General features: G+C 49.1%; 7 non-coding genes across 7 annotated transcripts; all 7 read right to left on the bottom strand.

Moving 5' to 3' along the window:
- Positions 1 to 1,030: 1,030 nt before the first annotated feature.
- Positions 1,031 to 1,103, bottom strand: Trnat-agu (transfer RNA threonine (anticodon AGU)). Its single transcript has one exon. It is a non-coding gene; the product is annotated as a tRNA-Thr (tRNA).
- Positions 1,104 to 5,886: 4,783 nt separating this feature from the next.
- Positions 5,887 to 5,959, bottom strand: Trnaa-ggc (transfer RNA alanine (anticodon GGC)). Its single transcript has one exon. It is a non-coding gene; the product is annotated as a tRNA-Ala (tRNA).
- An 879-nt stretch (positions 5,960 to 6,838) lies between these two features.
- Positions 6,839 to 6,911, bottom strand: Trnaa-agc (transfer RNA alanine (anticodon AGC)). Its single transcript has one exon. It is a non-coding gene; the product is annotated as a tRNA-Ala (tRNA).
- A 4,293-nt stretch (positions 6,912 to 11,204) lies between these two features.
- Trnat-agu (transfer RNA threonine (anticodon AGU)) lies at positions 11,205 to 11,277 on the bottom strand. The gene has a single exon. It is a non-coding gene; the product is annotated as a tRNA-Thr (tRNA).
- A 4,783-nt stretch (positions 11,278 to 16,060) lies between these two features.
- On the bottom strand, positions 16,061 to 16,133 carry Trnaa-ggc (transfer RNA alanine (anticodon GGC)). Its single transcript has one exon. It is a non-coding gene; the product is annotated as a tRNA-Ala (tRNA).
- An 879-nt stretch (positions 16,134 to 17,012) lies between these two features.
- Trnaa-agc (transfer RNA alanine (anticodon AGC)) lies at positions 17,013 to 17,085 on the bottom strand. Its single transcript has one exon. It is a non-coding gene; the product is annotated as a tRNA-Ala (tRNA).
- Positions 17,086 to 22,119: 5,034 nt separating this feature from the next.
- Trnaa-ggc (transfer RNA alanine (anticodon GGC)) lies at positions 22,120 to 22,192 on the bottom strand. Its single transcript has one exon. It is a non-coding gene; the product is annotated as a tRNA-Ala (tRNA).
- Positions 22,193 to 23,861: the final 1,669 nt, after the last annotated feature.

The raw sequence follows: 23,861 nt of genomic DNA, 5'->3' as shown, positions 1-23,861 counted from the left end.
GTGACGCTGGCTTTGCAACATCTTGCGTGCCTTTAGGTTCGCCGCGACCAACACTTACCATGCACTGACCACAAAAAATGGAGGCGCCGCAGCTTGAACCCAGAACCTTTCACATGCCAAGCGAACGCTCTACCAACTGAGCTACGTCCCATGCACGAGCAAACTGCGCTATTCCCCATTCTTTGCGACTCAGATGCGCACGGACACGTTGGTTGGTTGGTTTGTAGCGGTGAAGGGAGCAGAGTACAAAGGCGCGGACCCGTTCATATACACAAAAGTTCCAAGTAGTTTCGATGCTCTGGTATTACAAATGCAAATTCCGTCTGTTTTTAACGTCTTAAATTGAAAGAGCCGTCACAAATTGCTCCGTTTTCACTCCTTGTCGACAATTATACAGCACCTGAGGTAACAAACACATCTCGAGCCACATTGTGCACTACATTATTTATGCCAACTCAGTGCCTCGCTCTTTACTACTGTGTACCAATCTTGTCGTCCAACTGCAAAACACTGGGCCACAACAAGTTTCCGCGTCTCCATTGCACGGCGCATACTACGAAACGCTCCCCAAACTTGGCACTCACCCTCGCAGCCGACTTTTCCGACGTTCCACGACGCTCACGCAACGCTCACGCTAGTGACAGCATTATTTATAGTTCGACGTCGCGCCAAAGCGAATGAGCACAATTCGCCTACGGCTTAGGCCGCCCTCCTAGTGCGGCTGCTCGGTGTCTGCAGGCAGCGAGGGTCTGCAAGCTTCCTGTGTTCGCACCTATGTCACCTGTGCTTGCTTGTCAGAGACAGACTATCGCAAAACATACAACTCACTCCATGAATTGATTGCTACGGCATCTGTTATCAGCAGTCACAACTAACAACAACAGTAGCAGCTGACTGCACGCAAAGAATAGGAATGTGCAGTGGGATTTACGTGAACTCGGCGCAAGCTTGTATCTTCCTAGACACATCTGCTGGCTGTGAAGTATTCCACTGGCATATCAAGGTGCGCATGTAGGTGTGTTAAAAATCCTGCAGGCACTGGGTATTGATCCCAGTACCTCTCGCATACTAAGCGAGCGCTCTACCATCTGAGCTACGCCCGCCCCCCCGAAGACTAATGGTGCTACATACAGCCATATAGACGACACAGACCCTTGCACTCCCATTATTCAGCAGACAAACACTACTCTCTATGTATCTGTTAGGGTGTCTTTCAGGTTTCGTGCATTCTGTATCGAATCGTAGTTGCCAAAATGAAAGTGGCACGTATAACGTGAAAATAGAATTCGGACACCGCTCTGAGTAAGACCAACGTGTTGTCCACCCTCTAGACTTCAATGAGGTTAAGCCGCGATACCTAAGACAGATCTGCACTCGATGACACCTCGATAACAGCCGGTCCCCACACTTACATCTTGCTCTCCTTACGTCGGTATACATCATATCAGTCTGTGACGCTGGCTTTGCAACATCTTGCGTGACTTTAGGTTCGCCGCGACCAACACTTACCATGCACTGACCACAAAAAATGGAGGCGCCGCAGCTTGAACCCTGGACCTTTCACATGCCAAGCGAACGCTCTACCAACTTAGCTACGCCCCATGCACGAGCAAACTGCGCTATTCCCCATTCTTTGCGACTCAGATGCGCACGGACACGTTGGTTGGTTGGTTTGTAGCGGTGAAGGGAGCAGAGTACAAAGGCGCGGACCCGTTCATATACACAAAAGTTCCAAGTAGTTTCGATGCTCTGGTATTACAAATGCAAATTCCGTCTGTTTTTAACGTCTTAAATTGAAAGAGCCGTCACAAATTGCTCCGTTTTCACTCATTGTAGACAATTATACAGCACCTGAGGTAACAAACACATCTCGAGCCACATTGTGCACTACATTATTTATGCCAACTCAGTGCCTCGCTCTTTACTACTGTGTACCAATCTTGTCGTCCAACTGCAAAACACTGGGCCACAACAAGTTTCCGCGTCTCCATTGCACTGCGCATACTACGAAACGCTCCCCAATCTTGGCACTCACCCTCGCAGCCGACTTTTCCGACTTTCCACAACGCTCACGCAACGCTCACGCTAGTGACAGCATTATTTATAGTTCGACGTCGCGCCAAAGCGAATGAGCACAATTCGCCTACGGCTTAGGCCGCCCTCCTAGTGTGGCTGCTCGGTGTCTGCAGGCAGCGAGGGTCTGCAAGCTTCCTGTGTTCGCACCTATGTCACCTGTGCTTGCTTGTCAGAGACAGACTATCGCAAAACATACAACTCACTCCATGAATTGATTGCTACGGCATCTGTTATCAGCAGTCACAACTAACAACACCAGTAGCAGCTGACTGCACGCAAAGAATAGGAATGTGCAGTGGGATTTACGTGAACTCGGCGCAAGCTTGTATCTTCCTAGACACATCTGCTGGCTGTGAAGTATTCCACTTGCATATCAAGGTGCGCATGTACGTGTGTTAAAAATTCTGGAGGCACTGGTTATTGATCCCACCACCTCTCGCATACTAAGCGAGCGCTCTACCATCTGAGCTACGCCCGCCCCCCCGAAGACTAATGGTGCTACATACAGCCATATAGACGACACAGACCCTTGCACTCCCATTATTCAGCAGACAAACACTACTCTCTATGTATCCGTTAGGGTGTCTTTCAGGTTTCGTGCATTCTGTATCGAATCGTAGTTGGCCAAAATGAAAGTGGCACGTATAACGTCGAAAATAGAATTCGGACACCGCTCTGAGTAAGACCAACGTGTTGTCCACCCTCTAGACTTCAATGAGGTTAAGCCGCGATACCTAAGACAGATCTGCACTCGATGACACCTCCATACCAGCCGGTCCCCACACTTACATCTTGCTCTCCTTACGTCAGTATACATCATATCAGTCTGTGACGCTGGCTTTGCAACATCTTGCGTGCCTTTAGGTTCGCCGCGACCAACACTTACCATGCACTGACCACAAAAAATGGAGGCGCCGCAGCTTGAACCCAGAACCTTTCACATGCCAAGCGAACGCTCTACCAACTTAGCTACGCCCCATGCAAGAGCAAACTGCGCTATTCCCCATTCTTTGCGACTCAGATGCGCACGGACACGTTGGTTGGTTGGTTTGTAGCGGTGAAGGGAGCAGAGTACAAAGGCGCGGACCCGTTCATATACACAAAAGTTCCAAGTAGTTTCCATGCTCTGGTATTACAAATGCAAATTCCGTCTGTTTTTAACGTCTTAAATTGAAAGAGCCGTCACAAATCGCTCCGTTTTCACTCATTGTAGACAATTATACAGCACCTGAGGTAACAAACACATCTCGAGCCACATTGTGCACTACATTATTTATGCCAACTCAGTGCCTCGCTCTTTACTACTGTGTACCAATCTTGTCGTCCAACTGCAAAACACTGGGCCACAACAAGTTTCCGCGTCTCCATTGCACTGCGCATACTACGAAACGCTCCCCAAACTTGGCACTCACCCTCGCAGCCGACTTTTCCGACTTTCCACGACGCTCACGCAACGCTCATGCTAGTGACAGCATTATTTATAGTTCGACGTCGCGCCAAAGCGAATGAGCACAATTCGCCTACGGCTTAGGCCGCCCTCCTAGTGTGGCTGCTCGGTGTCTGCAGGCAGCGAGGGTCTGCAAGCTTCCTGTGTTCCCACCTATGTCACCTGTGCTTGCTTGTCAGAGACAGACTATCGCAAAACATACAACTCACTCCATGAATTGATTGCTACGGCATCTGTTATCAGCAGTCACAACTAACAACACCAGTAGCAGCTGACTGCACGCAAAGAATAGGAATGTGCAGTGGGATTTACGTGAACTCGGCGCAAGCTTGTATCTTCCTAGACACATCTGCTGGCTGTGAAGTATTCCACTTGCATATCAAGGTGCGCATGTAGGTGTGTTAAAAATTCTGGAGGCACTGGGTATTGATCCCAGCACCTCTTGCATACTAAGCGAGCGTTCTACCATCTGAGCTACGCCCGCCCCCCCGAAGACTAATAGTGCTACATACAGCCATATAGACGACACAGACCCTTGCACTCCCATTATTCAGCAGACAAACACTACTCTCTATGTATCTGTTAGGGTGTCTTTCAGGTTTCGTGCATTCTGTATCGAATCGTAGTTGGCCAAAATGTAAGTGGCACGTATAACGTCGAAAATAGAATTCGGACACCGCTCTGAGTAAGACCAACGTGTTGTCCACCCTCTAGACTTCAATGAGGTTAAGCCGCGATACCTAAGACAGATCTGCACTCGATGACACCTCCATAACAGCCGGTCCCCACACTTACATCTTGCTCTCCTTACGTCAGTATACATCATATCAGTCTGTGACGCTGGCTTTGCAACATCTTGCGTGCCTTTAGGTTCGCCGCGACCAACACTTACCATGCACTGACCACAAAAAATGGAGGCGCCGCAGCTTGAACCCAGAACCTTTCACATGCCAAGCGAACGCTCTACCAACTTAACTACGCCCCATGCACGAGCAAACTGCGCTATTCCCCATTCTTTGCGACTCAGATGCGCACGGACACGTTGGTTGGTTGGTTTGTAGCGGTGAAGGGAGCAGAGTACAAAGGCGCGGACCCGTTCATATACACAAAAGTTCCAAGTAGTTTCGATGCTCTGGTATTACAAATGCAAATTCCGTCTGTTTTTAACGTCTTAAATTGAAAGAGCCGTCACAAATTGCTCCGTTTTCACTCATTGTAGACAATTATACAGCACCTGAGGTAACAAACACATCTCGAGAACCATTGTGCACTACATTATTTATGCCAACTCAGTGCCTCGCTCTTTACTACTGTGTACCAATCTTGTCGTCCAACTGCAAAACACTGGGCCACAACAAGTTTCCGCGTCTCCATTGCACTGCGCATACTACGAAACGCTCCCCAAACTTGGCACTCACCCTCGCAGCAGACTTTTCCGACTTTCCACGACGCTCACGCAACGCTCACGCTAGTGACAGCATTATTTATAGTTCGACGTCGCGCCAAAGCGAATGAGCACAATTCGCCTACGGCTTAGGCCGCCCTCCTAGTGTGGCTGCTCGGTGTCTGCAGGCAGCGAGGGTCTGCAAGCTTCCTGTGTTCGCACCTATGTCACCTGTGCTTGCTTGTCAGAGACAGACTATCGCAAAACATACAACTCACTCCATGAATTGATTGCTACGGCATCTGTTATCAGCAGTCACAACTAACAACACCAGTAGCAGCTGACTGCACGCAAAGAATAGGAATGTGCAGTGGGATTTACGTGAACTCGGCGCAAGCTTGTATCTTCCTAGACACATCTGCTGGCTGTGAAGTATTCCACTTGCATATCAAGGTGCGCATGTAGGTGTGTTAAAAATCCTGCAGGCACTGGGTATTGATCCCAGTAGCTCTCGCATACTAAGCGAGCGCTCTACCATCTGTGCCCGCCCCGCCCCCCGAAGACTATTGGTGCTACATACAGCCATATAGACGACACAGACCCTTGCACTCCCATTATTCAGCAGACAAACACTACTCTCTATGTATCCGTTAGGGTGTCTTTCAGGTTTCGTGCATTCTGTATCGAATCGTAGTTGCCAAAATGAAAGTGGCACGTATAACGTCGAAAATAGAATTCGGACACCGCTCTGAGTAAGACCAACGTGTTGTCCACCCTCTAGACTTCAATGAGGTTAAGCCGCGATACCTAAGACAGATCTGCACTCGATGACACCTCGATAACAGCCGGTCCCCAAACTTACATCTTGCTCTCCTTACGTCAGTATACATCATATCAGTCTGTGACGCTGGCTTTGCAACATCTTGCGTGCCTTTAGGTTCGCCGCGACCAACACTTACCATGCACTGACCACAAAAAATCGAGGCGCCGCGGCTTGAACCCAGGACCTTTCACATGCCAAGCGAACGCTCTACCAACTGAGCTACGCCCCATGCACTAGCAAACTGCGCTATTCCCCATTGTTTGCGACTCAGATGCGCACGGACACGATGGTTGGTTGGTTTGTAGCGGTGAAGGGAGCAGAGTACAAAGGCGCGGACCCGTTCATATACACAAAAGTTCCAAGTAGTTTCGATGCTCTGGTATTACAAATGCAAATTCCGTCTGTTTTTAACGTCTTAAATTGAAAGAGCCGTCACAAATTGCTCCGTTTTCACTCATTGTAGACAATTATACAGCACCTGAGGTAACAAACACATCTCGAGAACCATTGTGCACTACATTATTTATGCCAACTCAGTGCCTCGCTCTTTACTACTGTGTACCAATCTTGTCGTCCAACTGCAAAACACTGGGCCACAACAAGTTTCCGTGTCTCCATTGCACTGCGCATACTACGAAACGCTCCCCAAACTTGGCACTCACCCTCGCAGCCGACTTTTCCGACTTTCCACGACGCTCACGCAACGCTCACGCTAGTGACAGCATTATTTATAGTTCGACGTCGCGCCAAAGCGAATGAGTACATTTCGCCTACGGCTTAGGCCGCCCTCCTAGTGTGGCTGCTCGGTGTCTGCAGGCAGCGAGGGTCTGCAAGCTTCCTGTGTTCGCACCTATGTCACCTGTGCTTGCTTGTCAGAGACAGACTATCGCAAAACATACAACTCACTCCATGAATTGATTGCTACGGCATCTGTTATCAGCAGTCACAACTAGCAACACCAGTAGCAGCTGACTGCACGCAAAGAATAGGAATGTGCAGTGGGATTTACGTGAACTCGGCGCAAGCTTGTATCTTCCTAGACACATCTGCTGGCTGTGAAGTATTCCACTTGCATATCAAGGTGCGCATGTAGGTGTGTTAAAAATCCTGCAGGCACTGGGTATTGATCCCAGTACCTCTCGCATGCTAAGCAAGCGCTCTACCATCTGAGCTACGCCCGCCCCCCCGAAGACTAATGGTGCTACATACAGCCATATAGACGACACAGACCCTTGCACTCCCATTATTCAGCAGACAAACACTACTCTCTATGTATCCGTTAGGGTGTCTTTCAGGTTTCGTGCATTCTGTATCGAATCGTAGTTGCCAAAATGAAAGTGGCACGTATAACGTCGAAAATAGAATTCGGACACCGCTCTGAGTAAGACCAACGTGTTGTCCACCCTCTAGACTTCAATGAGGTTAAGCCGCGATACCTAAGACAGATCTGCACTCGATGACACCTCGATAACAGCCGGTCCCCACACTTACATCTTGCTCTCCTTACGTCAGTATACATCATATCAGTCTGTGACGCTGGCTTTGCAACATCTTGCGTGCCTTTAGGTTCGCCGCGACCAACACTTACCATGCACTGACCACAAAAAATGGAGGCGCCGCGGCTTGAACCCTGGACCTTTCACATGCCAAGCGAACGCTCTACCAACTGAGCTACGCCCCATGCACGAGCAAACTGCGCTATTCCCCATTCTTTGCGACTCAGATGCGCACGGACACGTTGGTTGGTTGGTTTGTAGCGGTGAAGGGAGCAGAGTACAAAGGCGCGGACCCGTTCATATACACAAAAGATCCAAGTAGTTTCGATGCTCTGGTATTACAAATGCAAATTCCGTCTGTTTTTAACGTCTTAAATTGAAAGAGCCGTCACAAATTGCTCCGTTTTCACTCATTGTAGACAATTATACAGCACCTAAGGTAACAAACACATCTCGAGAACCATTGTGCACTACATTATTTATGCCAACTCAGTGCCTCGCTCTTTACTACTGTGTATCAATCTTGTCGTCCAACTGCAAAACACTGGGCCACAACAAGTTTCCACGTCTCCATTGCACTGCGCATACTACGAAACGCTCCCCAAACTAGGCACTCACCCTCGCAGCCGACTTTTCCGACTTTCCACGACGCTCACGCAACGCTCACGCTAGTGACAGCATTATTTATAGTTCGACGTCGCGCCAAAGCGAATGAGCACAATTCGCCTACGGCTTAGGCCGCCCTCCTAGTGTGGCTGCTCGGTGTCTGCAGGCAGCGAGGGTCTGCAAGCTTCCTGTGTTCGCACCTATGTCACCTGTGCTTGCTTGTCAGAGACAGACTATCGCAAAACATACAACTCACTCCATGAATTGATTGCTACGGCATCTGTTATCAGCAGTAACAACTAACAACACCAGTAGCAGCTGACTGCACGCAAAGAATAGGAATGTGCAGTGGGATTTACGTGAACTCGGCGCAAGCTTGTATCTTCCAAGACACATCTGCTGCCTGTGAAGTATTCCACTTGCATATCAAGGTGCGCATGTAGGTGTGTTAAAAATCCTGCAGGCACTGGGTATTGATCCCAGTACCTCTCGCATACTAAGTGAGCGCTCTACCATCTGAGCCCGCCCCGACCCGCCCCCCCCCCCGAAGACTAATGGTGCTACATACAGCCATATAGACGACACAGACCCTTGCACTCCCATTATTCAGCAGACAAACACTACTCTCTATGTATCCGTTAGGGTGTCTTTCAGGTTTCGTGCATTCTGTATCGAATCGTAGTTGCCAAAATGAAAGTGGCACGTATAACGTCGAAAATAGAATTCGGACACCGCTCTGAGTAAGACCAACGTGTTGTCCACCCTCTAGACTTCAATGAGGTTAAGCCGCGATACCTAAGACAGATCTGCACTCGATGACACCTCGATAACAGCCGGTCCCCACACTTACATCTTGCTCTCCTTACGTCAGTATACATCATATCAGTCTGTGACGCTGGCTTTGCAACATCTTGCGTGCCTTTAGGTTCGCCGCGACCAACACTTACCATGCACTGACCACAAAAAATGGAGGCGCCGCAGCTTGAATGCTGGACCTTTCACATGCCAAGCGAACGCTCTACCAACTTAGCTACAGCCCATGCACGAGCAAACTGCGCTATTCCCCATTCTTTGCGACTCAGATGCGCACGGACACGTTGGTTGGTTGGTTTGTAGCGGTGAAGGGAGCAGAGTACAAAGGCGCGGACCCGTTCATATACACAAAAGTTCCAAGTAGTTTCGATGCTCTGGTATTACAAATGCAAATTCCGTCTGTTTTTAACGTCTTAAATTGAAAGAGCCGTCACAAATTGCTCCGTTTTCACTCATTGTCGACAATTATACAGCACCTGAGGTAACAAACACATCTCGAGCCACATTGTGCACTACATTATTTATGCCAACTCAGTGCCTCGCTCTTTACTACTGTGTACCAATCTTGTCGTCCAACTGCAAAACACTGGGCCACAACAAGTTTCCGCGTCTCCATTGCACTGCGCATACTACGAAACGCTCCCCAAACTTGGCACTCACCCTCGCAGCCGACTTTTCCGACTTTCCACAACGCTCACGCAACGCTCACGCTAGTGACAGCATTATTTATAGTTCGACGTCGCGCCAAAGCGAATGAGCACAATTCGCCTACGGCTTAGGCCGCCCTCCTAGTGTGGCTGCTCGGTGTCTGCAGGCAGCGAGGGTCTGCAAGCTTCCTGTGTTCGCACCTATGTCACCTGTGCTTGCTTGTCAGAGACAGACTATCGCAAAACATACAACTCACTCCATGAATTGATTGCTACGGCATCTGTTATCAGCAGTCACAACTAACAACACCAGTAGCAGCTGACTGCACGCAAAGAATAGGAATGTGCAGTGGGATTTACGTGAACTCGGCGCAAGCTTGTATCTTCCTAGACACATCTGCTGGCTGTGAAGTATTCCACTTGCATATCAAGGTGCGCATGTAGGTGTGTTAAAAATTCTGGATGCACTGGTTATTGATCCCAGCACCTCTCGCATACTAAGCGAGCGCTCTACCATCTGAGCTACGCCCGCCCCCCCGAAGACTAATGGTGCTACATACAGCCATATAGACGACACAGACCCTTGCACTCCCATTATTCAGCAGACAAACACTACTCTCTATGTATCCGTTAGGGTGTCTTTCAGGTTTCGTGCATTCTGTATCGAATCGTAGTTGGCCAAAATGAAAGTGGCACGTATAACGTCGAAAATAGAATTCGGACACCGCTCTGAGTAAGACCAACGTGTTGTCCACCCTCTAGACTTCAATGAGGTTAAGCCGCGATACCTAAGACAGATCTGCACTCGATGACACCTCCATAACAGCCGGTCCCCACACTTACATCTTGCTCTCCTTACGTCAGTATACATCATATCAGTCTGTGACGCTGGCTTTGCAACATCTTGCGTGCCTTTAGGTTCGCCGCGACCAACACTTACCATGCACTGACCACAAAAAATGGAGGCGCCGCAGCTTGAACCCAGAACCTTTCACATGCCAAGCGAACGCTCTACCAACTGAGCTACGTCCCATGCACGAGCAAACTGCGCTATTCCCCATTCTTTGCGACTCAGATGCGCACGGACACGTTGGTTGGTTGGTTTGTAGCGGTGAAGGGAGCAGAGTACAAAGGCGCGGACCCGTTCATATACACAAAAGTTCCAAGTAGTTTCGATGCTCTGGTATTACAAATGCAAATTCCGTCTGTTTTTAACGTCTTAAATTGAAAGAGCCGTCACAAATTGCTCCGTTTTCACTCCTTGTCGACAATTATACAGCACCTGAGGTAACAAACACATCTCGAGCCACATTGTGCACTACATTATTTATGCCAACTCAGTGCCTCGCTCTTTACTACTGTGTACCAATCTTGTCGTCCAACTGCAAAACACTGGGCCACAACAAGTTTCCGCGTCTCCATTGCACGGCGCATACTACGAAACGCTCCCCAAACTTGGCACTCACCCTCGCAGCCGACTTTTCCGACGTTCCACGACGCTCACGCAACGCTCACGCTAGTGACAGCATTATTTATAGTTCGACGTCGCGCCAAAGCGAATGAGCACAATTCGCCTACGGCTTAGGCCGCCCTCCTAGTGCGGCTGCTCGGTGTCTGCAGGCAGCGAGGGTCTGCAAGCTTCCTGTGTTCGCACCTATGTCACCTGTGCTTGCTTGTCAGAGACAGACTATCGCAAAACATACAACTCACTCCATGAATTGATTGCTACGGCATCTGTTATCAGCAGTCACAACTAACAACAACAGTAGCAGCTGACTGCACGCAAAGAATAGGAATGTGCAGTGGGATTTACGTGAACTCGGCGCAAGCTTGTATCTTCCTAGACACATCTGCTGGCTGTGAAGTATTCCACTGGCATATCAAGGTGCGCATGTAGGTGTGTTAAAAATCCTGCAGGCACTGGGTATTGATCCCAGTACCTCTCGCATACTAAGCGAGCGCTCTACCATCTGAGCTACGCCCGCCCCCCCGAAGACTAATGGTGCTACATACAGCCATATAGACGACACAGACCCTTGCACTCCCATTATTCAGCAGACAAACACTACTCTCTATGAATCTGTTAGGGTGTCTTTCAGGTTTCGTGCATTCTGTATCGAATCGTAGTTGCCAAAATGAAAGTGGCACGTATAACGTGAAAATAGAATTCGGACACCGCTCTGAGTAAGACCAACGTGTTGTCCACCCTCTAGACTTCAATGAGGTTAAGCCGCGATACCTAAGACAGATCTGCACTCGATGACACCTCGATAACAGCCGGTCCCCACACTTACATCTTGCTCTCCTTACGTCGGTATACATCATATCAGTCTGTGACGCTGGCTTTGCAACATCTTGCGTGACTTTAGGTTCGCCGCGACCAACACTTACCATGCACTGACCACAAAAAATGGAGGCGCCGCAGCTTGAACCCTGGACCTTTCACATGCCAAGCGAACGCTCTACCAACTTAGCTACGCCCCATGCACGAGCAAACTGCGCTATTCCCCATTCTTTGCGACTCAGATGCGCACGGACACGTTGGTTGGTTGGTTTGTAGCGGTGAAGGGAGCAGAGTACAAAGGCGCGGACCCGTTCATATACACAAAAGTTCCAAGTAGTTTCGATGCTCTGGTATTACAAATGCAAATTCCGTCTGTTTTTAACGTCTTAAATTGAAAGAGCCGTCACAAATTGCTCCGTTTTCACTCCTTGTCGACAATTATACAGCACCTGAGGTAACAAACACATCTCGAGCCACATTGTGCACTACATTATTTATGCCAACTCAGTGCCTCGCTCTTTACTACTGTGTACCAATCTTGTCGTCCAACTGCAAAACACTGGGCCACAACAAGTTTCCGCGTCTCCATTGCACTGCGCATACTACGAAACGCTCCCCAATCTTGGCACTCACCCTCGCAGCCGACTTTTCCGACTTTCCACAACGCTCACGCAACGCTCACGCTAGTGACAGCATTATTTATAGTTCGACGTCGCGCCAAAGCGAATGAGCACAATTCGCCTACGGCTTAGGCCGCCCTCCTAGTGTGGCTGCTCGGTGTCTGCAGGCAGCGAGGGTCTGCAAGCTTCCTGTGTTCGCACCTATGTCACCTGTGCTTGCTTGTCAGAGACAGACTATCGCAAAACATACAACTCACTCCATGAATTGATTGCTACGGCATCTGTTATCAGCAGTCACAACTAACAACACCAGTAGCAGCTGACTGCACGCAAAGAATAGGAATGTGCAGTGGGATTTACGTGAACTCGGCGCAAGCTTGTATCTTCCTAGACACATCTGCTGGCTGTGAAGTATTCCACTTGCATATCAAGGTGCGCATGTACGTGTGTTAAAAATTCTGGAGGCACTGGTTATTGATCCCAGCACCTCTCGCATACTAAGCGAGCGCTCTACCATCTGAGCTACGCCCGCCCCCCCGAAGACTAATGGTGCTACATACAGCCATATAGATGACACAGACCCTTGCACTCCCATTATTCAGCAGACAAACACTACTCTCTATGTATCCGTTAGGGTGTCTTTCAGGTTTCGTGCATTCTGTATCGAATCGTAGTTGGCCAAAATGAAAGTGGCACGTATAACGTCGAAAATAGAATTCGGACACCGCTCTGAGTAAGACCAACGTGTTGTCCACCCTCTAGACTTCAATGAGGTTAAGCCGCGATACCTAAGACAGATCTGCACTCGATGACACCTCCATAACAGCCGGTCCCCACACTTACATCTTGCTCTCCTTACGTCAGTATACTTCATATCAGTCTGTGACGCTGGCTTTGCAACATCTTGCGTGCCTTTAGGTTCGCCGCGACCAACACTTACCATGCACTGACCACAAAAAATGGAGGCGCCGCAGCTTGAACCCAGAACCTTTCACATGCCAAGCGAACGCTCTACCAACTTAGCTACGCCCCATGCAAGAGCAAACTGCGCTATTCCCCATTCTTTGCGACTCAGATGCGCACGGACACGTTGGTTGGTTGGTTTGTAGCGGTGAAGGGAGCAGAGTACAAAGGCGCGGACCCGTTCATATACACAAAAGTTCCAAGTAGTTTCCATGCTCTGGTATTACAAATGCAAATTCCGTCTGTTTTTAACGTCTTAAATTGAAAGAGCCGTCACAAATCGCTCCGTTTTCACTCATTGTAGACAATTATACAGCACCTGAGGTAACAAACACATCTCGAGCCACATTGTGCACTACATTATTTATGCCAACTCAGTGCCTCGCTCTTTACTACTGTGTACCAATCTTGTCGTCCAACTGCAAAACACTGGGCCACAACAAGTTTCCGCGTCTCCATTGCACTGCGCATACTACGAAACGCTCCCCAAACTTGGCACTCACCCTCGCAGCCGACTTTTCCGACTTTCCACGACGCTCACGCAACGCTCATGCTAGTGACAGCATTATTTATAGTTCGACGTCGCGCCAAAGCGAATGAGCACAATTCGCCTACGGCTTAGGCCGCCCTCCTAGTGTGGCTGCTCGGTGTCTGCAGGCAGCGAGGGTCTGCAAGCTTCCTGTGTTCCCACCTATGTCACCTGTGCTTGCTTGTCAGAGACAGACTATCGCAAAACATACAACTCACTCCATGAATTGATTGCTACGGCATCTGTTATCAGCAGTCACAACTAACAACACCAGTAGCAGCTGACTGCACGCAAAGAATAGGAATGTGCAGTGGGATTTACGTGAACTCGGCGCAAGCTTGTATCTTCCTAGACACATCTGCTGGCTGTGAAGTATTCCACTTGCATATCAAGGTGCGCATGTAGGTGTGTTAAAAATTCTGGAGGCACTGGGTATTGATCCCAGCACCTCTTGCATACTAAGCGAGCGCTCTACCATCTGAGCTACGCCCGCCCCCCCGAAGACTAATAGTGCTACATACAGCCATATAGACGACACAGACCCTTGCACTCCCATTATTCAGCAGACAAACACTACTCTCTATGTATCTGTTAGGGTGTCTTTCAGGTTTCGTGCATTCTGTATCGAATCGTAGTTGGCCAAAATGTAAGTGGCACGTATAACGTCGAAAATAGAATTCGGACACCGCTCTGAGTAAGACCAACGTGTTGTCCACCCTCTAGACTTCAATGAGGTTAAGCCGCGATACCTAAGACAGATCTGCACTCGATGACACCTCCATAACAGCCGGTCCCCACACTTACATCTTGCTCTCCTTACGTCAGTATACATCATATCAGTCTGTGACGCTGGCTTTGCAACATCTTGCGTGCCTTTAGGTTCGCCGCGACCAACACTTACCATGCACTGACCACAAAAAATGGAGGCGCCGCAGCTTGAACCCAGAACCTTTCACATGCCAAGCGAACGCTCTACCAACTTAACTACGCCCCATGCACGAGCAAACTGCGCTATTCCCCATTCTTTGCGACTCAGATGCGCACGGACACGTTGGTTGGTTGGTTTGTAGCGGTGAAGGGAGCAGAGTACAAAGGCGCGGACCCGTTCATATACACAAAAGTTCCAAGTAGTTTCGATGCTCTGGTATTACAAATGCAAATTCCGTCTGTTTTTAACGTCTTAAATTGAAAGAGCCGTCACAAATTGCTCCGTTTTCACTCATTGTAGACAATTATACAGCACCTGAGGTAACAAACACATCTCGAGAACCATTGTGCACTACATTATTTATGCCAACTCAGTGCCTCGCTCTTTACTACTGTGTACCAATCTTGTCGTCCAACTGCAAAACACTGGGCCACAACAAGTTTCCGCGTCTCCATTGCACTGCGCATACTACGAAACGCTCCCCAAACTTGGCACTCACCCTCGCAGCAGACTTTTCCGACTTTCCACGACGCTCACGCAACGCTCACGCTAGTGACAGCATTATTTATAGTTCGACGTCGCGCCAAAGCGAATGAGCACAATTCGCCTACGGCTTAGGCCGCCCTCCTAGTGTGGCTGCTCGGTGTCTGCAGGCAGCGAGGGTCTGCAAGCTTCCTGTGTTCGCACCTATGTCACCTGTGCTTGCTTGTCAGAGACAGACTATCGCAAAACATACAACTCACTCCATGAATTGATTGCTACGGCATCTGTTATCAGCAGTCACAACTAACAACACCAGTAGCAGCTGACTGCACGCAAAGAATAGGAATGTGCAGTGGGATTTACGTGAACTCGGCGCAAGCTTGTATCTTCCTAGACACATCTGCTGGCTGTGAAGTATTCCACTTGCATATCAAGGTGCGCATGTAGGTGTGTTAAAAATCCTGCAGGCACTGGGTATTGATCCCAGTAGCTCTCGCATACTAAGCGAGCGCTCTACCATCTGTGCCCGCCCCGCCCCCCGAAGACTATTGGTGCTACATACAGCCATATAGACGACACAGACCCTTGCACTCCCATTATTCAGCAGACAAACACTACTCTCTATGTATCCGTTAGGGTGTCTTTCAGGTTTCGTGCATTCTGTATCGAATCGTAGTTGCCAAAATGAAAGTGGCACGTATAACGTCGAAAATAGAATTCGGACACCGCTCTGAGTAAGACCAACGTGTTGTCCACCCTCTAGACTTCAATGAGGTTAAGCCGCGATACCTAAGACAGATCTGCACTCGATGACACCTCGATAACAGCCGGTCCCCAAACTTACATCTTGCTCTCCTTACGTCAGTATACATCATATCAGTCTGTGACGCTGGCTTTGCAACATCTTGCGTGCCTTTAGGTTCGCCGCGACCAACACTTACCATGCACTGACCACAAAAAATCGAGGCGCCGCGGCTTGAACCCAGGACCTTTCACATGCCAAGCGAACGCTCTACCAACTGAGCTACGCCCCATGCACTAGCAAACTGCGCTATTCCCCATTGTTTGCGACTCAGATGCGCACGGACACGATGGTTGGTTGGTTTGTAGCGGTGAAGGGAGCAGAGTACAAAGGCGCGGACCCGTTCATATACACAAAAGTTCCAAGTAGTTTCGATGCTCTGGTATTACAAATGCAAATTCCGTCTGTTTTTAACGTCTTAAATTGAAAGAGCCGTCACAAATTGCTCCGTTTTCACTCATTGTAGACAATTATACAGCACCTGAGGTAACAAACACATCTCGAGAACCATTGTGCACTACATTATTTATGCCAACTCAGTGCCTCGCTCTTTACTACTGTGTACCAATCTTGTCGTCCAACTGCAAAACACTGGGCCACAACAAGTTTCCGTGTCTCCATTGCACTGCGCATACTACGAAACGCTCCCCAAACTTGGCACTCACCCTCGCAGCCGACTTTTCCGACTTTCCACGACGCTCACGCAACGCTCACGCTAGTGACAGCATTATTTATAGTTCGACGTCGCGCCAAAGCGAATGAGTACATTTCGCCTACGGCTTAGGCCGCCCTCCTAGTGTGGCTGCTCGGTGTCTGCAGGCAGCGAGGGTCTGCAAGCTTCCTGTGTTCGCACCTATGTCACCTGTGCTTGCTTGTCAGAGACAGACTATCGCAAAACATACAACTCACTCCATGAATTGATTGCTACGGCATCTGTTATCAGCAGTCACAACTAGCAACACCAGTAGCAGCTGACTGCACGCAAAGAATAGGAATGTGCAGTGGGATTTACGTGAACTCGGCGCAAGCTTGTATCTTCCTAGACACATCTGCTGGCTGTGAAGTATTCCACTTGCATATCAAGGTGCGCATGTAGGTGTGTTAAAAATCCTGCAGGCACTGGGTATTGATCCCAGTACCTCTCGCATGCTAAGCAAGCGCTCTACCATCTGAGCTACGCCCGCCCCCCCGAAGACTAATGGTGCTACATACAGCCATATAGACGACACAGACCCTTGCACTCCCATTATTCAGCAGACAAACACTACTCTCTATGTATCCGTTAGGGTGTCTTTCAGGTTTCGTGCATTCTGTATCGAATCGTAGTTGCCAAAATGAAAGTGGCACGTATAACGTCGAAAATAGAATTCGGACACCGCTCTGAGTAAGACCAACGTGTTGTCCACCCTCTAGACTTCAATGAGGTTAAGCCGCGATACCTAAGACAGATCTGCACTCGATGACACCTCGATAACAGCCGGTCCCCAAACTTACATCTTGCTCTCCTTACGTCAGTATACATCATATCAGTCTGTGACGCTGGCTTTGCAACATCTTGCGTGCCTTTAGGTTCGCCGCGACCAACACTTACCATGCACTGACCACAAAAAATGGAGGCGCCGCGGCTTGAACCCTGGACCTTTCACATGCCAAGCGAACGCTCTACCAACTGAGCTACGCCCCATGCACGAGCAAACTGCGCTATTCCCCATTCTTTGCGACTCAGATGCGCACGGACACGTTGGTTGGTTGGTTTGTAGCGGTGAAGGGAGCAGAGTACAAAGGCGCGGACCCGTTCATATACACAAAAGTTCCAAGTAGTTTCGATGCTCTGGTATTACAAATGCAAATTCCGTCTGTTTTTAACGTCTTAAATTGAAAGAGCCGTCACAAATTGCTCCGTTTTCACTCATTGTAGACAATTATACAGCACCTGAGGTAACAAACACATCTCGAGAACCATTGTGCACTACATTATTTATGCCAACTCAGTGCCTCGCTCTTTACTACTGTGTACCAATCTTGTCGTCCAACTGCAAAACACTGGGCCACAACAAGTTTCCGCGTCTCCATTGCACTGCGCATACTACGAAACGCTCCCCAAACTTGGCACTCACCCTCGCAGCCGACTTTTCCGACTTTCCACGACGCTCACGCTAGTGACAGCATTATTTACAGTTCGACGTCGCGCCAAAGCGAATGAGTACATTTCGCCTACGGCTTAGGCCGCCCTCCTAGTGTGGCTGCTCGGTGTCTGCAGGCAGCGAGGGTCTGCAAGCTTCCTGTGTTCGCACCTATGTCACCTGTGCTTGCTTGTCAGAGACAGACTATCGCAAAACATACAACTCACTCCATGAATTGATTGCTACGGCATCTGTTATCAGCAGTCACAACTAGCAACACCAGTAGCAGCTGACTGCACGCAAAGAATAGGAATGTGCAGTGGGATTTACGTGAACTCGGCGCAAGGCAGACCTTTCCGACATAGGCTTGAGAATCTTACGGGAACACTTGTACTGTTTCTAAATTAAGTGTAGGCGTGGGAGGAGGGTGCTTCCTGCGCACTAATAACAGCACGCTTGTCAATTGTGGATGCTAATCATTCGCTTCTATCTTCCTAGACACATCTGCTGGTTGTGAATTATTCCACTTGCATATCAAGGTGCGCATGTAGGTGTGTTAAAAATTCTGGAGGCACTGGGTATTGATCCCAGCACCTCTCGCATACTAAGCGAGCGCTCTACCATCTGAGCTACGCCCGCCCCCCCGAAGACTAATGGTGCTACATACAGCCATATAGACTACACAGACCCTTGCACTCCCATTATTCAGCAGACAAACACTACTCTCTATGTATCCGTTAGGGTGTCTTTCAGGTTTCGTGCATTCTGTATCGAATCGTAGTTGCCAAAATGAAAGTGGCACGTATAACGTCGAAAATAGAATTCGGACACCGCTCTGAGTACGACCAACGTGTTGTCCACCCTCTAGACTTCAATGAGGTTAAGCCGCGATACCTAAGACAGATCTGCACTCGATGACACCTCGATAACAGCCGGTCCCCACACTTACATTTTGCTCTCCTTACGTCAGTATACATCATATCAGTCTGTGACGCTGGCTTTGCAACATCTTGCGTGCCTTTAGGTTCGCCGCGACCAACACTTACCATGCACTGACCACAAAAAATGGAGGCGCCGCAGCTTGAACTCTGGACCTTTCACATGCCAAGCGAACGCTCTACCAACTTAGTTACGCCCCATGCACGAGCAAACTGCGCTATTCCCCATTCTTTGCGACTCAGATGCGCACGGACACGTTGGTTGGTTGGTTTGTAGCGGTGAAGGGAGCAGAGTACAAAGGCGCGGACCCGTTCATATACACAAAAGTTCCAAGTAGTTTCGATGCTCTGGTATTACAAATGCAAATTCCGTCTGTTTTTAACGTCTTAAATTGAAAGAGCCGTCACAAATTGCTCCGTTTTCACTCATTGTAGACAATTATACAGCACCTGAGGTAACAAACACATCTCGAGAACCATTGTGCACTACATTATTTATGCCAACTCAGTGCCTCGCTCTTTACTACTGTGTACCAATCTTGTCGTCCAACTGCAAAACACTGGGCCACAACAAGTTTCCGCGTCTCCATTGCACTGCGCATACTACGAAACGCTCCCCAAACTTGGCACTCACCCTCGCAGCCGACTTTTCCGACTTTCCACGACGCTCACGCTAGTGACAGCATTATTTACAGTTCGACGTCGCGCCAAAGCGAATGAGTACATTTCGCCTACGGCTTAGGCCGCCCTCCTAGTGTGGCTGCTCGGTGTCTGCAGGCAGCGAGGGTCTGCAGGCTTCCTGTGTTCGCACCTATGTCACCTGTGCTTGCTTGTCAGAGACAGACTATCGCAAAACATACAACTCACTCCATGAATTGATTGCTACGGCATCTGTTATCAGCAGTCACAACTAGCAACACCAGTAGCAGCTGACTGCACGCAAAGAATAGGAATGTGCAGTGCGATTTACGTGAACTCGGCGCAAGGCAGATCTTTCCGACATAGGCTTGAGAATCTTACGGGAACACTTGTACTGTTTCTAAATTAAGTGTAGGCGTGGGAGGAGGGTGCTTCCTGCGCACTAATAACAGCACGCTTGTCAATTGTGGATGCTAATCATTCGCTTCTATCTTCCTAGACACATCTGCTGGTCGTGAATTATTCCACTTGCATATCAAGGTGCGCATGTAGGTGTGTTAAAAATTCTGGAGGCACTGGGTATTGATCCCAGCACCTCTCGCATACTAAGGGAGCGCTCTACCATCTGAGCTACGGCCGCCCACCCACCCCGAAGACTAATGGTGCTACATACAGCCATATAGACGACACAGACCCTTGCACTCCCATTATTCAGCAGACAAACACTACTCTCTATGAATCCGTTAGGGTGTCTTTCAGGTTTCGTGCATTCTGTTTCGAATCGTAGTTGCCAAAATGAAAGTGGCACGTATAACGTCGAAAATAGAATTCGGACACCGCTCTGAGTAAGACCAACGTGTTGTCCACCCTCTAGACTTCAATGAGGTTAAGCCGCGATACCTAAGACAGATCTGCACTCGATGACACCTCCATAACAGCCGGTCCCCACACTTCCATCTTGCTCTCCTTACGTCAGTATACATCATATCAGTCTGTGACGCTGGCTTTGCAACATCTTGCGTGACTTTACGTTCGCCGCGACCAACACTTGCCATGCACTGACCACAAAAAATGGAGGCGCCGCAGCTTGAACCCTGGACCTTTCACATGCCAAGCGAACGCTCTACCTACTTAGCTACACCCCATGCACGAGCAATCTGCGCTATTCCCCATTCTTTGCGACTCAGATGCGCACGGACACGTTGGTTGGTTGGTTTGTAGCGGTGAAGGGAGCAGAGTACAAAGGCGCGGACCCGTTCATATACACAAAAGTTCCAAGTAGTTTCAATGCTCTGGTATTACAAATGCAAATTCCGTCTGTTTTTAACGTCTTAAATTGAAAGAGCCGTCACAAATTGCTCCGTTTTCCCTCCTTGTCGACAATTATACAGCACCTGAGGTAACAAACACATCTCGAGCCCCATTGTGCACTACATTATTTACGCCAACTCAGTGCCTCGCTCTTTACTACTGTGTACCAATCTTGTCGTCCAACTGCAAAACACTGGGCCACAACAAGTTTCCGCGTCTCCATTGCACTGCGCATACTACGAAACGCTCCCCAAACTTGGCACTCACCCTCGCAGCCGACTTTTCCGACTTTCCACGACGCTCACGCTAGTGACAGCATTATTTATAGTTCGACGTCGCGCCAAAGCGAATGAGCACAATTCGCCTACGGCTTAGGCCGCCCTCCTAGTGTGGCTGCTCGGTGTCTGCAGGCAGCGAGGGTCTGCAAGCTTCCTGTGTTCGCACCTATGTCACCTGTGCTTGCTTGTCAGAGACAGACTATCGCAAAACATACAACTCACTCCATGAATTGATTGCTACGGCATCTGTTATCAGCAGTCACAACTAACAACACCAGTAGCAGCTGACTGCACGCAAAGAATAGGAATGTGCAGTGGGATTTACGTGAACTCGGCGCAAACTTGTATCTTCCTAGACACATCTGCTGGCTGTGAAGTATTCCACTTGCATATCAAGGTGCGCATGTACGTGTGTTAAAAAAAAATCCTGGAGGCACTGGGTATTGACCCCAGTACCTCTCGCATACTAAGCGAGCGCTCTACCATCTGAGCTACGCCCGCCCCCCCCGAGGACTAATGGTGCTACATACAGCCATATAGACGACACAGACCCTTGCACTCCCATTATTCAGCAGACAAACACTACTCTCTATGTATCCGTTAAGGTGTCTTTCAGGTTTCGTGCATTCTGTATCGAATCGTAGTTGCCAAAATGAAAGTGGCACGTATAACGTCGAAAATAGAATTCGGACACCGCTCTGAGTAAGACCAACGTGTTGTCCACCCTCTAGACTTCAATGAGGTTAAGCCGCGATACCTAAGACAGATCTGCACTCGATGACACCTCGATAACAGCCGGTCCCCACACTTACATCTTGCTCTCCTTACGTCAGTATACATCATATCAGTCTGTGACGCTGGCTTTGCAACATCTTGCGTGCCTTTAGGTTCGCCGCGACCAACACTTACCATGCACTGACCACAAAAAATCGAGGCGCCGCGGCTTGAACCCAGGACCTTTCACATGCCAAGCGAACGCTCTACCAACTGAGCTACGCCCCATGTACTAGCAAACTGCGCTATTCCCCATTGTTTGCGACTCAGATGCGCACGGACACGATGGTTGGTTGGTTTGTAGCGGTGAAGGGAGCAGAGTACAAAGGCGCGGACCCGTTCATATACACAAAAGTTCCAAGTAGTTTCGATGCTCTGGTATTACAAATGCAAATTCCGTCTGTTTTTAACGTCTTAAATTGAAAGAGCCGTCACAAATTGCTCCGTTTTCACTCATTGTAGACAATTATACAGCACCTGAGGTAACAAACACATCTCGAGAACCATTGTGCACTACATTATTTATGCCAACTCAGTGCCTCGCTCTTTACTACTGTGTACCAATCTTGTCGTCCAACTGCAAAACACTGGGCCACAACAAGTTTCCGCGTCTCCATTGCACTGCGCATACTACGAAACGCTCCCCAAACTTGGCACTCACCCTCGCAGCCGACTTTTCCGACTTTCCACGACGCTCACGCAACGCTCACGCTAGTGACAGCATTATTTATAGTTCGACGTCGCGCCAAAGCGAATGAGTACATTTCGCCTACGGCTTAGGCCGCCCTCCTAGTGTGGCTGCTCGGTGTCTGCAGGCAGCGAGGGTCTGCAAGCTTCCTGTGTTCGCACCTATGTCACCTGTGCTTGCTTGTCAGAGACAGACTATCGCAAAACATACAACTCACTCCATGAATTGATTGCTACGGCATCTGTTATCAGCAGTCACAACTAACAACACCAGTAGCAGCTGACTGCACGCAAAGAATAGGAATGTGCAGTGGGATTTACGTGAACTCGGCGCAAGGCAGATCTTTCCGACATAGGCTTCAGAATCTTACGGGAACACTTGTACTGTTTCTAAATTAAGTGTAGGCGTGGGAGGAGGGTGCTTCCTGCGCACTAATAACAGCACGCTTGTCAATTGTGGATGCTAATCATTCGCTTCTATGTTCCTAGACACATCTGCTGGTTGTGAATTATTCCACTTGCATATCAAGGTGCGCATGTAGGTGTGTTAAAAATTCTGGAGGCACTGGGTATTGATCCCAGCACCTCTCGCATACTAAGCGAGCGCTCTACCATCTGAGTTACGCCCGCCCCCCCGAAGACTAATGGTGCTACATACAGCCATATAGACGACACAGACCCTTGCACTCCCATTATTCAGCAGACAAACACTACTCTCTATGTATCCGTTAGGGTGTCTTTCAGGTTTCGTGCATTCTGTATCGAATCGTAGTTGGCCAAAATGAAAGTGGCACGTATAACGTCGAAAATAGAATTCGGACACCGCTCTGAGTAAGACCAACGTGTTGTCCACCCTCTAGACTTCAATGAGGTTAAGCCGCGATACCTAAGACAGATCTGCACTCGATGACACCTCGATAACAGCCGGTCCCCACACTTACATCTTGCTCTCCTTACGTCAGTATACATCATATCAGTCTGTGACGCTGGCTTTGCAACATCTTGCGTGCCTTTAGGTTCGCCGCGACCAACACTTACCATGCACTGACCACAAAAAATGGAGGCGCCGCAGCTTGAACCCTGGACCTTTCACATGCCAAGCGAACGCTCTACCAACTTAGCTACGCCCCATGCACGAGCAAACTGCGCTATTCCCCATTCTTTGCGACTCAGATGCGCACGGACACGTTGGTTGGTTGGTTTGTAGCGG

Source organism: Schistocerca gregaria, chromosome 9, assembly GCF_023897955.1.
Source record: "Schistocerca gregaria isolate iqSchGreg1 chromosome 9, iqSchGreg1.2, whole genome shotgun sequence".
Taxonomy (NCBI): Eukaryota; Metazoa; Arthropoda; class Insecta; order Orthoptera; family Acrididae; genus Schistocerca; species Schistocerca gregaria.
Note: the sequence above shows the minus strand (reverse complement) of the source record. Positions and strands in the feature narration are given on the sequence as shown.